Here is a 12,534-nt window from a genome sequence, read left to right as displayed (position 1 = left end):
TGTTAATAAACCCTGCTTATTTCCAGCAGAAAGTTGTACATTTCATTGAAGCTCCAGTGAAAATAACCATTTACAACAGTAAAAGGTTGAAAGGTACACCCACTAAAGCTTGACCATTTTAAATAACACCAGTCAATCTAATATCAGGGTATAAACTGGGCCTTAGTTTACAATACTTACTTTATGTTGTCTAGTTCTGGGGGCTAAGATGACGCTGTTTGTTTTCCTGACGATAGTATTCACAGTCAGGTATAATAGTACAAGACCAACAAACACATTTGTTAAAATCCTGTGGCCGTAGCATGATAAAGTGCACTGGCTCATCACAGACTTAAGTGCATGCTGTTTTGCATTCCTGTGTGGGACATGTACCAGAATTGTCAAATGTCTTGATTCTAGGCCTACATTTTTATTGGGTTTTACAGGACCATAATCAACTGCAATTCTACACATGTACTAAACATGAAAATACGTCCCTGCAATCTCACATATAGGGATAATATACTGCATGGTAAGAACACATATTTATGAACATAGGATACACACCAGATGCAAAACAAAATACCCACTGTATGACTAACCACTATCTAGAAGCCAAACGTACAGAGAAGGACTTGTTGAGTGTGATAATTGGCAAACTGAAGGTTTCAGATTCCCCATCCATGGTGTCGAAGATTCTTTTAGAAAATAAATGGAGGTGGATCTTCAGTCTCAAGACTGATATAACCAGATTAAAGGATGACATCCATTGGTGAAGACTGAATAGAACATTACACTCCACTTGTTTTAGAGGCATGTTAACACTAGCAACATGAACTGAGTGGTGAGGGGTTTCCAGTTATCATGATATGAAATGAATAACTATCCTCAGATTTATCATGGAGGATACAAATTTTACATTACCTATTTTAGTACACCATCTTAACAGCAGAAAGATGAGCTAAATCTTTCTGTGTTTTTGTTAATTATGACATTAATGACCATCTTTATCCTCAAACTTATTTTCTGCATCATGTAGGACACAAATTTTACATTACGTAATTTTAGTGCAAAATCTTAATACATCCATAACTGTGATTATCTCACTATTTCAGATTTTAATAAGAATCCACGGTATCCCCAAATATAATACAGAAGCCACTGCATATGACTTAATTGTGCTGAATTCATTACTTTTCCAAAATTCTCCCACATAACGATGGGGCATACACAAAAACAAGTGCCCACTGCTGCAATGTGGAACACATATGTATGATGTGCCCGTGTCACATGCATTACAATGCTCTCCTGCATCACACACTGAGACACGGATAAAAACCAACGAACATACACTGCCCATTTTCTCTCAGACACCAACATTCAGGGACAAAGGCAAGGAAACAGGAGTACGAGCAAGTGTGGACCTTTGAAGAAGTGAATTTTGCACTACACATGAGCTCCCGAGTACTCTGTTTGACACCCTTCTTCAGAATCCTTAAAGGAAGGCCATAAAAGATTAGAAAAATTGCTATGTTCTAACTTTATACTCTACACAACTTGTTGCATGCAAAGTATGACAGAGTGTGACAATAAGGCCGGCTCAGCTTCAGCTCTGTCCCCAAATGGGCCTCAATAAGCACACACTGTGGTAAATTCAGTTAAAAGAGCCACAACGTATCCATGCCTTTGATATAAAAAAAGTGTATTTGTCTTGGTTTTGTCATGTATTGTTGTTGTCTGTCACATTTTAGTACATTACAGAGTGAAGTGTGCAGTGCTAAGATGAAATATGACTCACAGTGAGTGTTTTCACCTGCATGGTGTGCTGTGATTGCGTTAAAATGAAAAGAATAATTTTATGCTAATATTCTGCCTGTACTATAGTTGCAAACCTAGTGGCCACAAAGGTTAACTTGGGTAGTACTAGAGGAGTGTGTGAATGAAGAGTTATTAGGACTATACATTAATAGAGATAGTTTCAATTCTGATGAAAGCTGAGTGGCCTTTGTGGCATTACCATGGCCACAATATATAGACCAATTGTGTGATACTAATTTACTTTGTGAGTCCAACTGCTACATTCAGTACCCTTTATTTTTAACCTTACCAGGGAAACCTTTGAATAAACTTACCAACAGGTTTAATTCTGCTAGCTAATATTATTTCGATCTTGATCTTTAGCCTCGTTAACAGCTCCCTCAACGAGACTGAGCCATCCAGATGTACTATCATTCTGAATGAGGGACTCGATGAGGGAGCACATACCACAGACAATCTGAGGAGGAAAGTCATTTTACACTCCGCATGGGTGTCATTGCAGGACAATTGTGATCAAGGAGATCTTACCTGATTTACCATAGATAGTGTTCCTTAAATTAACAGTTTTATCCACAGACAAAAGAGCATATAATTCTCTTTGCTTTTGATAGCAAATGTTTTCTGCTAGAAACTGTCTTTGTGTTCTCAGTGCCGATGTTCACCCTTCATGACATATAATGTATTGATTACATATACTTTTCGCAGAACTTGTATCAATAATGTGGTAAGGTCGAGAAAGGGATAGTATTTTTTTACTTCGCCTGAAAGCATTAGATACACAAAGCCTATATAGCAAAATACAGCTGCTCACCATGGAGACTCAAAGATTATAGTGTTACATTTCATTCTTTTGAAAAACAATAAGCAAAAATGTAACAATCGGTGTTTTTGAAAACATAAGCAATTCTTGATAGGCTAATTTTGAACAAGAGGCTCTTTGAATATTAGGTGATTTGCATATTAAATAACTAAAAGTTTTAAAGTACAATGCCAGTTCAAAACCACAAAAAGAAGGAAAAGGTTCACGAAGCAGAACAAATCACACATGAAATGCATTGCAAGAAGTCTGTTTTCTCATATGTACCGCATGATTTTACCATCAATCTGCCAGGAAAAAGCCAGTGTGTTTGGAGTAAAAAAAATCCCTGCCTAACATGGCAAGCAGCCCATACCTGCTTTATATTCACAGAATAACATATTACTAACCCGAACACAAAGGATCAAAGTGAAAAATAACTATCTTGTCCATCTGTCCTCTTTAAAACTGTTTTTTTTTTTTAACTTCAAGCACCCAGTCGCACATTCTTTTCAACCAATGCTGAGTCAGGTGAGACTGCACTCTGAATCCTCCTGGGAAGTTTTGTGTACTAATTGTCAAGTGCTTTTCTTGCACTTCGAGACCAGACCAATGATGTCCTTGGCTTGACCACTGCAAGCAAACTCGTCCTTCATTGTGGAAAGAACTACTCCAAAGGCAAAAAGGCAAGGGATGTCACTGACAACAATATGGATCTATTCTGCAGATGCTAAATAAATACTGAATAACTCGAGCGCACACCCAGGGAATGGCAAAAGCATTTGCAATACAGATTACAGAGGAATCAATCTTCAAGCCACTTAGTATTCAAGAATCGCTTTGCTCATCAGCGAATGCCAGGAAATGCCCCATAGAAAGAGCAGCGGCTCTATGACACCATTGATCCTGCTGAACGAAGGAAAACGAGATGTGGCCGGGATATGGTCTTCCGCACAAAGTCTCTGGACATGCCATCAGCTTAGGGCAACACACGACAAATGTGAATACGACTTGGAATTTAATTTCCACTGTGGATGGTTTGCTCAAACCCTGCACTCCGCCATAATTCTAAGAGAAATTAGCCAGATGAATGATTGTGAGAATTTGCCGCACAATTTAAACGTATCGAAATAAATATTTGTTCTAGCACAACAGATCACTTCGTTTGTTTCTACAATGCATACCGCTATCTTTTTTTTCATTTCTATAATCTGTTAATATAAAGTGTTACTATTACTCCGTGTAAAAGCGCTCAATGTAGTGACCTTGGAAGAATGAATATCTGGATTGTCCTGCTTGAATAGTGATTGAAGATCTGGCTGCTGGTCATACAAAGATCTCTGTTGCTACTACCCAGTGCTTTCAGGCATCTTAGTATAAGAATATTACATGTAAAAATAAAAACATTCATTATGAGATTACAAGTTTCCAAATTTTTTGCTTTAATGTCCCAAGACCTGCAGGAAGGCCAGGCTCATGTAAAGCGGTTAATTTTTTCACCTAACCGCTAGGCCTGTCAAGGGCGACGGGAATCACAATGTCCACCTTTGCTTTAATTTATTTATTCATTTATTTAAAAAAAGAAATGTACATGCCTTTATTGCAGTTGCAGTGAGAGTACCTGCATCTCATCCTCTCTTTCCCCTGGATTGTATGTTTGCAATACTATATCTGTGGATATAGTAAAGATACTTTAAAGTAGATGGCCACTCCGCAGTTGGTTTATGATATCAAATATATTGCTGGTCTGCTCCAGCTTATTCATGTCTTGTGCTGATCTTTTATTCTCTCTTTCTTACCACTTAATTATTTCAACTTATTTGACTCAACTTTGGTAGCTAATCTTTATTCTTCAACGTCTCTGTCTTGTATTCAAATGTGTTTATTTGCTGAATCCTCCTTGTCATTTTTCCTTATTTCTTCACTTCTATGTGCTCTAAAGTCTGCATTTGCTACTTCTCACATTTGCTTGTGTTTTTTCTTTAGCACCTAAACTTTGCAACGTATTTCCCAATCATACAGGAATTGTAGCAACACTCTCTGTATTGCTGAAACCCCATCTTTTTGAGCATCCTACCCCTGTTAGGTCGTGTGATTTATTAATGTTTATATCTCATTATTCCTCATCCGTTGCAATGTTTAACTTTTCTTTTGTTCAGTGCTTTGGATAAAAGCACTATAAAATAATTCAAGAAGTCCAAAACAAATACAAATGTGGAAAACAAGTAACCATAAATCATTGGCCAAAGGAATGTTTATTTCCTTTCAAGAATATGCATCGGTCTGGCCAGCATCTGCAAACTATATATATATATATATATATATATATATATATATATATATATATATATATTTTAAAGGAATCCAACTATACATGCATACTGCATGTCAAAACCGCACTCACCTGCTTTAGGAAAGGGGTGAACGATCATCTAGAAGCATGCTACAGAAAGTGTCATGTCAAATTTGGCAGCAACTGTAGAGGGGAGTTCAGAACGATGCAGTATAAAATGGAATACAGTGTGGTCTGAATTCTAAATTATAACTGCAAAGTAAGAGACACAAAGCTCCTTTATAACCATAAAACTGCTCAGCAGGTTCAGCACTTGCTGCTGATGTGATGTGATTTACATGCTACACGTTTGAATCCTAGCAAGGCAAAGCAAGCCTTTGATCCTTCTGAGGTTGGTTTAGTACCATTATATTGAGAAAAAGCAGCAACATTATCATTGATTGCAACAGACATAATATGCTTTTGAGAGCTATATAAAAATGTTATTAGATACTGTCTTGGTTCTGATGCATTTTAGAGAAAATAAGTAATATTTAAAAGTATGGATGTCATGCTGTTCAACTAAAAAAAGGTTCTAAACAAAATCATCTAGCAGGAATATGGAGATACATTAAGAGCAAACTGTGCCAGGAAACCAGTAGAAATAATGCAATCAACGAATCCTTTTGGGCACAACATGTAAAAGAGCTGTATTTAGCGAAACACATTATGAATCCCAGATGACACCTCAATCATGGAACCAATGTTTACGAATAGCACTATTCAAAGAATTCTGTGTAATACGAGAGCAACAGGTGCTCCTGGCCCAAATGGGATCCCAGCCCAAGTTTTCAAACATGACATTGACCTGTGGTTTACAATACTCTTTCCTGTACCACACATGCTCAGTCAAGTACCAGAGAGCTGGAGGGGCTCAAATTTGCATCCAATATTCAAGATGGGATATAGGCAGAATCCAGCCAACTATAATCTGATCACCCTTTTTAATGATGAAGCTAAAACATATGCTTCTGTTCTCTTAAAAGAACTGGAGTGCAGGGTGGAGGCTAATGAGATTGTTCCATGTTGTCAAAGGGGTTTCAGGTTGAACTCTTCAGCCTCGGACAACATAGTGGCACTCTCTTACTTAATTCACTAAGCGTGCAGTAAGAAGTCATCCCCCCTCTATGCATGTTTTGCTGATTACTCTGCCACATTTGACTCAGAGGACAGGGGAAACTTAAGGAGGAAACTTCAGGTCTGGAGCGACCCAAATAGTCAGCTTAATGCAACAATATTTTTGTACTCCTCAACATGGGTGAGGGTTAAGCTGTCCCAAACAGCAATAATGAGGAAAATCCCCACAGATAACAGATAAAAGCAAGGCTGCATCCTCGGTTACTTGCTATTTAATCTGTACACTGCAGACATGTCAGAGACCCTAAAATATGCTAATCTAATGCCATCAAAAATTGGAGATGTTAAGCTCATTATACTGCAATATGCTGAGAACATCGTTCTGCTGGACCTTTCCAAAATTGGGATTCAGAAAGCCCTAAATGCCCTCCATAAGTACAACGAGGTAAATAAAATGACGGCAAATGAGTCAAAAAACAAAAGTTATAACCTCCGGGAGGGCGGTCAAGAAATCAAACTATTGCTGGACTATGGGCCCTCTAAAAAATACTGGGACAAAATTGGCTCAAAATTGGCATGTGGCTTTCCACAAATGGCAGTACTAAAGCTCATTTGAGCCACCTTATAGAAAAGGCTGCTCTAATCACTAGTAGACTTTGCCAGCCTAACACTGTATTAGAAAGTCCCTGTTCAGTCCCAATATGAAGTGTGCTCAGGGCCACCCTACTACCTGCGATCACCTGTATCTATGAAGCTTTCCCGGGGCAACTTACTAAAACCACAGAACAGCTCCATCTAAAAGCATACGAGAGAGTCTTTAGGCTACCCCAATACATAAGAGGTTGTCTGATTAGACTTGAATTTGGGTTGGATGGCCAAGCATGGGCCAACATGGGTGCCTTTTTAAAACACTTCTACAGATGTATTACAGCCAAGCCTAGCACCCCGAAAGCCATCAGGGCCGGACTGGGCACCAAAATTGGCCCAAGCATAGTGCTCGGCTAGCCCCCCATGGTGTTGGGGGTGTGGCCAAGCACTTTGCCAGGACGGTTTCGGACAATTTTGTTACAGGGGCCACTATGCTGCAAAAACAGCCCTGTATCTAAAACAGCCCCCCGGGGGCCCAAAACCGGCCCCCACCCTGGAAGTCCACTGGGGAAATGCCCGGTGCCAGCTAGGGCCTGTCCAGCCCTGAAAGCCATTCTCCAGAGCATATTTAAAATTAAGAGTGGCCTTTGGTCCACTTATCTAAAATGAGTCAGCTGATACCCTCCAAAGGTTGACAGGACTTCAAATGAAAGAAACCAACCCAAACTGGTCGCCCCTTTCCAAGATTGTGAAGTGCAGGCTGCGTGGCTTTAAATCAGAATCTTTTAACCACCTATTATGTTGCTGCCCGGCACTGCTCCATGCCAGGCGTATTATTTTAAACCACTGTTCCTAAGCCAGTGCATAAGATTATCCGATGAGGCTAGGAATTTTGTTTTCACTACGATGGAGCCCACTGAATTGGCTACATTTTATAAATACATTAGAGTGGTACATGACCTCCTTAAATACCTGGACAAGACTACCCAAACTTAAATCCAGAACAGATGAAACCACTCCACAGAAAGCTTGGAGTGGCATGCAGCTTCTGGTATTTACCAAGCGCAAGACTATGCAGTTTATCTGAACTCTGTTTAGCACTTTTCAATACGACGCACAGCATTTAAAAAATGCTAAAACCATTGTTTTCATTGCCTTTTAACAACCACAACGCATGCCATCATTGGTGTTATGTCTATCTCACTGCTATGGACCTCTATCAAGAACCTTTGCACATTATGGTTATTTCCTCTATTGTAAAGCTCCTTAATATTGATTGCTACCTCTAAGTCTTTACTTTACTTCATTAATGATGATATTATTATCTTTCCATGTTTTAGTTATTTCTCAACATGTTGATATCTGTACTATGGTGATTTTTGATGCTATGGTCTTACTAGCTCACTTTTAATAACCTTGGCATACACAGCCATATTTAGTAAGCGCTGAGCACTCATGTCTGCTGCTAATCTGACGTCCTTTAATCTGATAATACAGTTTTAAAAATATTTCTTAAGGCAGTTTAACTCTCCTTTTATGTGCTTGTGTTACTCAGATATTGCTTTCTTATCCATGCCTTGTGTATTGGTTCTGTTTGGAGAATTCACACTGGCTTTGTAAAGATTTTTATTAAATCATACAATAAAAGTTATTGACTGACTGACTGAAGGTTTTGAGACAAATACAGCTGTTGCCTTTCTGGATGAATTCTAGTATGCGGTTTGTAATGAAAATGTGTCCTATTAGTCTCTGAAGAACTTCCATTATTAGTGTCAGGATCACCTCCGTTGCGCCTTCCTAGCCTTCAGCGGACTACATTTCCCAGAGGGCCGAGTCCCGAGGAAGGGATTTAAGCGCCAGGGGCGCTCGAGACGGCGCGCGTAATTAACGTCACCCGGACCTCTCGCGGCTGCGAGAACGAGAACGAGAAGAGTCCGACTTCTGAAGTTGCCGGATTCGAACACGACTTCGGAGGCTCCTTGTCCGGACCCCCATGTACTGTGGGATAAGGCGGAGAAGTCAACTGCACGTCCCTTACCTGGAGCAGACGGCGAGTCTGCGAGTCTTTCGGTGGCGGTGCCCACAGAAGGTAAAGACCTTCGATTCCCGAGGGGCGGCTCAGCCCCCCCATTGCTCCGCGTTGGCTGCGGGTCGGAAGCGGATTATTCCGAACGCTGCAACGCCCAGAACGGGGGCCCCCCCCAACAAGGTACCGAACTTAGACAGCAGGAGGCGGCGGAATACAGCGGTGGTCACAACCGCGTATTTCCGAGCGCCCTCACCATCTCTGCATTTTTTGCCTTATCTTTGTTTATGTTTATTTGCACTCCTCAAGACAAATCCCAGTGCGAGGGGCTTTATAACTATGGAGGAATAAACCTGTTGTCCTGGCGACATTGTGATAATCTATTGAACACTGCCAGGATTGCCGGTGAATTATTTCCCCTAATCTTTGAAGTCTCTGAGTAAGGTGGAGTTAACCATACAGGTGAAAGAGACTACGACTGATCCTTGGATACCCATCAGTACCAACCACATCTCAGGTAAGGGTAATAGTATATCCAAGGGAGGGAAACGATCTTTAGTCTGTTGTAAAAGGAAGTGTATCAGGTGGTGATGCTTGTGTTTTATATCATTCCAGGAGTATACCTACTGGGAGGGCATGCATCTACCTCTGGACCCCGGCTATTCTTTTACAGGTAGAGGCATGGCATTAATAGCGAGAAGGGTGTAGAGTAGCAAGAAGTAACTGTGTTTGACTCTGTTGCCTTTGTCGTTTCAGGTTTCCCTTCCCCCGCTGTCCCTTCCCTTTCCTTTCCCTCACCTGATAATTCGAATGCCCTGTTTAGTTATCTCTTCAGGGACTTGGTAATATCAGGAGGTGGACGCTTTTATCTACACAACTGAATCCTGCGGAGCCGGGCCTGACAATTAGGGTGGACAGTTCAGATGTTCATGAGAACAAGTGAAATTGTTGCCTCCTTGAAATAATTCCAGTTCATCATTATCTTCAAAACGTGAACACAGAGTTTCTTGGACTCACCTTGAACTGAGAGCCAAGGACTGCAGAATGAGGATGCAGTGCTAAAAATTTGAGGACTTTTTATCAAGGAAGCAGTGCATCTAGTGCCTGTACAAGATGATTTAACACGTGGAGGACCAGGGTAACCTACCACCCTCCCCAAAAAAGACACAACCTTTTCTGATTTATTATGGTATTTTTTCTGAATTAGAGAATTTTGAAGGACATTCGAGGATACAGAGGACTGCGTAAACATTGCATCCAGTCTTATGAAGCATTTTCCAGCTATGAATGTTTGACTTGTCTGGTTGAAAGGTTTCAACATGCAGAAAGGTTTCAAAGTCCAAAGAAAAAAACATTCACTAGTGTTAGAGCTGTCATCCTTGGCATGGTTTCCCCTGACTGTTTGCCTTCTGACTTCCTGTTTTGCTTGCTTCATTTTTGCTGTTTTTAGGATTCTGCATACTTTACCACTGCTAACTAGTGCTGAAGTGAATGTGCTCGGTACACTAAACAAGGTAACATTGGCTTACCCACAATGGGCATATTTAATTTACCTTTAAGTCCCTAGTAAAGGTCACTCCATGTGCCCAGGGCTTGTAAATTTAATGCTACTAGTGGGCCTGCAGCACTGATTGTGCCACTCATTTAAATAGCACTTTGAATGTGGCCTAGGCCTGCCACTGCAGAGCCTATGTACAGTTTAAACTGCCATTTACGACGATGGCAAGGTAACTTACTTGGCATTCCCAAGCCTTCCTTTTAATTACATGTAAGGCAACCCTAAGGTGGGCCCTGGACAGCCATAAGAGCAGGGAGCAGTGTATTTAAAAAGTAGGACATGTACTTTTAAGTTTTACATGTCCTGGTAGTGAAATACCCTTAAGTTCATTTTTCAGTAGTGCAAGGCCTATCTGTCCCAGAGGTTAACATAGACACTGCCTTATGACATGTTATAAGTATAGTTTTCCATTGCGACAAGATAGAAAAATCAAATTTGGTGACTCTGGACTCACAATTTAAAATCACAACTTATGGTGAAGTTGTTTAAATTTCAGCCCTGAAAATGCCACTTTTAGAACGTTGGCATTATCTTACTTAAACCACTTGTGCCTTTTGCCTGTCCCTGGAATGCACATCTGGGCTGGGTGACAGCTGGCTTCCTGCATTCCCCTAAGCAGCCACATGTACGAGCAGAGTAGGTGTCACTGAGCAGCCATCTGCATGTTGATGGGTCATCCTGAGGAAGGATGAGAGTGTGGAGCTGATGCCTGCACCCGAATAGGGCTATGTCTGTCCCCATACAAAGGATTGTATACCAACTCTGTAGTGAGTTTGGGACCAAGAGAGGAAAGGTAAGGTCTTGTGCACTTCAAAGCATCTCTTTGAAGTCTCCCTGCTTCAAAGGCCAAATTGGGTAGAAGTGCTGGACCTTTGACATCAGGATTTCAGAACACTGCTGGAAGTAAGGACATTCTGCCAGGAAGAAGAGCTGCCGTGCTGTAGGAGGGACTGCCACTTTGCTAACTGCTTTGCTGTCTTGGCCTGCTGATTTCTAATTTCTGTGCTGTAGAAGGGACTGCCACTTTGCTACCTGTATTTGCTGTGTTGGCCTGTTGCTTCTTGTCTGAGAGTGACAAGGATTGTACCAGCGCTCCACATCCTTGACCCCAAGTTCTCCAAGGGCGTACTGACTTGCCAATCAACTCCTGGACCTTGAAAGTGGTTCTGCAGATGTTTTTCTGAAACAATCGATACAGTGATGATTTTTTATCAATCAAAACCAACACAGTGCTCTTCGACGCCTACACAGCGCCACTTAGAGGACATCCCTGTGAGGCTCGACGAGTATGCATGACTTGACTGCGAGGCTTGACGATGACGCAGCACCTGCATTGTAAGAGGTTCGACGATGATGCAGAATCCAGCTGCAACACTCAACGATGCAGTGCTGCATTGTAAGGGGTTCGACAATGACGTGCAACCTGACTGCTAGACTACACGACAACGCATCTACCCGACTGTGTGGATCAGAACTGACTCATCTAGTCTTCTATGCCTACCCTTCGTCCATCCAAGGTACTTTTTCAGCTGGCCTTGTGTGGGTCCTGTAGCTGGCCTGCCCTTGATTGTGGTCAGCCTGGACTTTGGATTTACTTCGGTCAAGTGTGATCTCAACTAACCCGTAAGGAGGGACTGCCACTTTTTTAACTGCTTTTCTGTGTTGGCCTGCTGTCTGCTCATGGCTGTCCTGTAGGAGGGACTACCAATTTGCCACCTATTTTGCCTGCTGCTTCTTGCCTGGCAGTGAAAAGGAGTGAACATGGTCTCTACATCCTTGAACCCAAGTTCTCCAAGTGCTTGCTGGCTTGCCTCCTGTTTTTAAGTCTAGGGGTCATCAAAGACTGAATCATGACCTGCCAAGAACTGCTAATCCCGTCCTGGGCTTTGAAATTAGGTTCTGCAGCTGTTTTTCAGCAAAAATAGACACAGTGAAGACTTTGCTCTGATCAGATCGACACAGTGCCCTTCGATGCGGACGCAGTTCCAATTCGAGGACCTCCCTGCGTGGCTCGGCGATGACGTGGGAGCCAAATGTGAGGCTCGCCGACAACGCTGCACCCACGTCATAAGGGGTCGACGAGGACGCGGGACCAGACTTTGGAGCTCGAGGATGATGCAGTACCTGCATCGTTAGGGGCTCGCCGATGACACAGGATCGGACTGCGAGGTCCAACTAAGCATCTACCCAACTGGTAGGATTGGAACCAACGAATCGAGTATTCAATGCCGATGCTTGCTCCATCCAAGGGAGCCCTGCGTGGGTCCTGAAGTCGGCTTACTATCCATTGTGGTCAGTCTGGACTTTGGATTTACCCCAGTCCAGCATGACCTCAAGTAACCGCTAAGCGCTATAGGCTT

The 12,534-nt window shown here is 41.9% G+C and overlaps 1 protein-coding gene across 14 annotated transcripts in view; it reads right to left on the bottom strand.

The window, feature by feature from the left end:
• DMD (dystrophin) overlaps positions 1–12,534 on the bottom strand; it is a 7,596,173-nt gene that overhangs the window by 3,174,574 nt on the left and 4,409,065 nt on the right. The window lies entirely within an intron of this gene.

This window comes from Triturus cristatus, chromosome 8 (assembly GCF_964204655.1).
Source record: "Triturus cristatus chromosome 8, aTriCri1.1, whole genome shotgun sequence".
In the NCBI taxonomy this organism is placed as follows: Eukaryota; Metazoa; Chordata; class Amphibia; order Caudata; family Salamandridae; genus Triturus; species Triturus cristatus.
The sequence above is the reverse complement of the archived record's forward strand: the minus strand, read 5'-3'. Positions and strand labels throughout refer to the sequence as shown.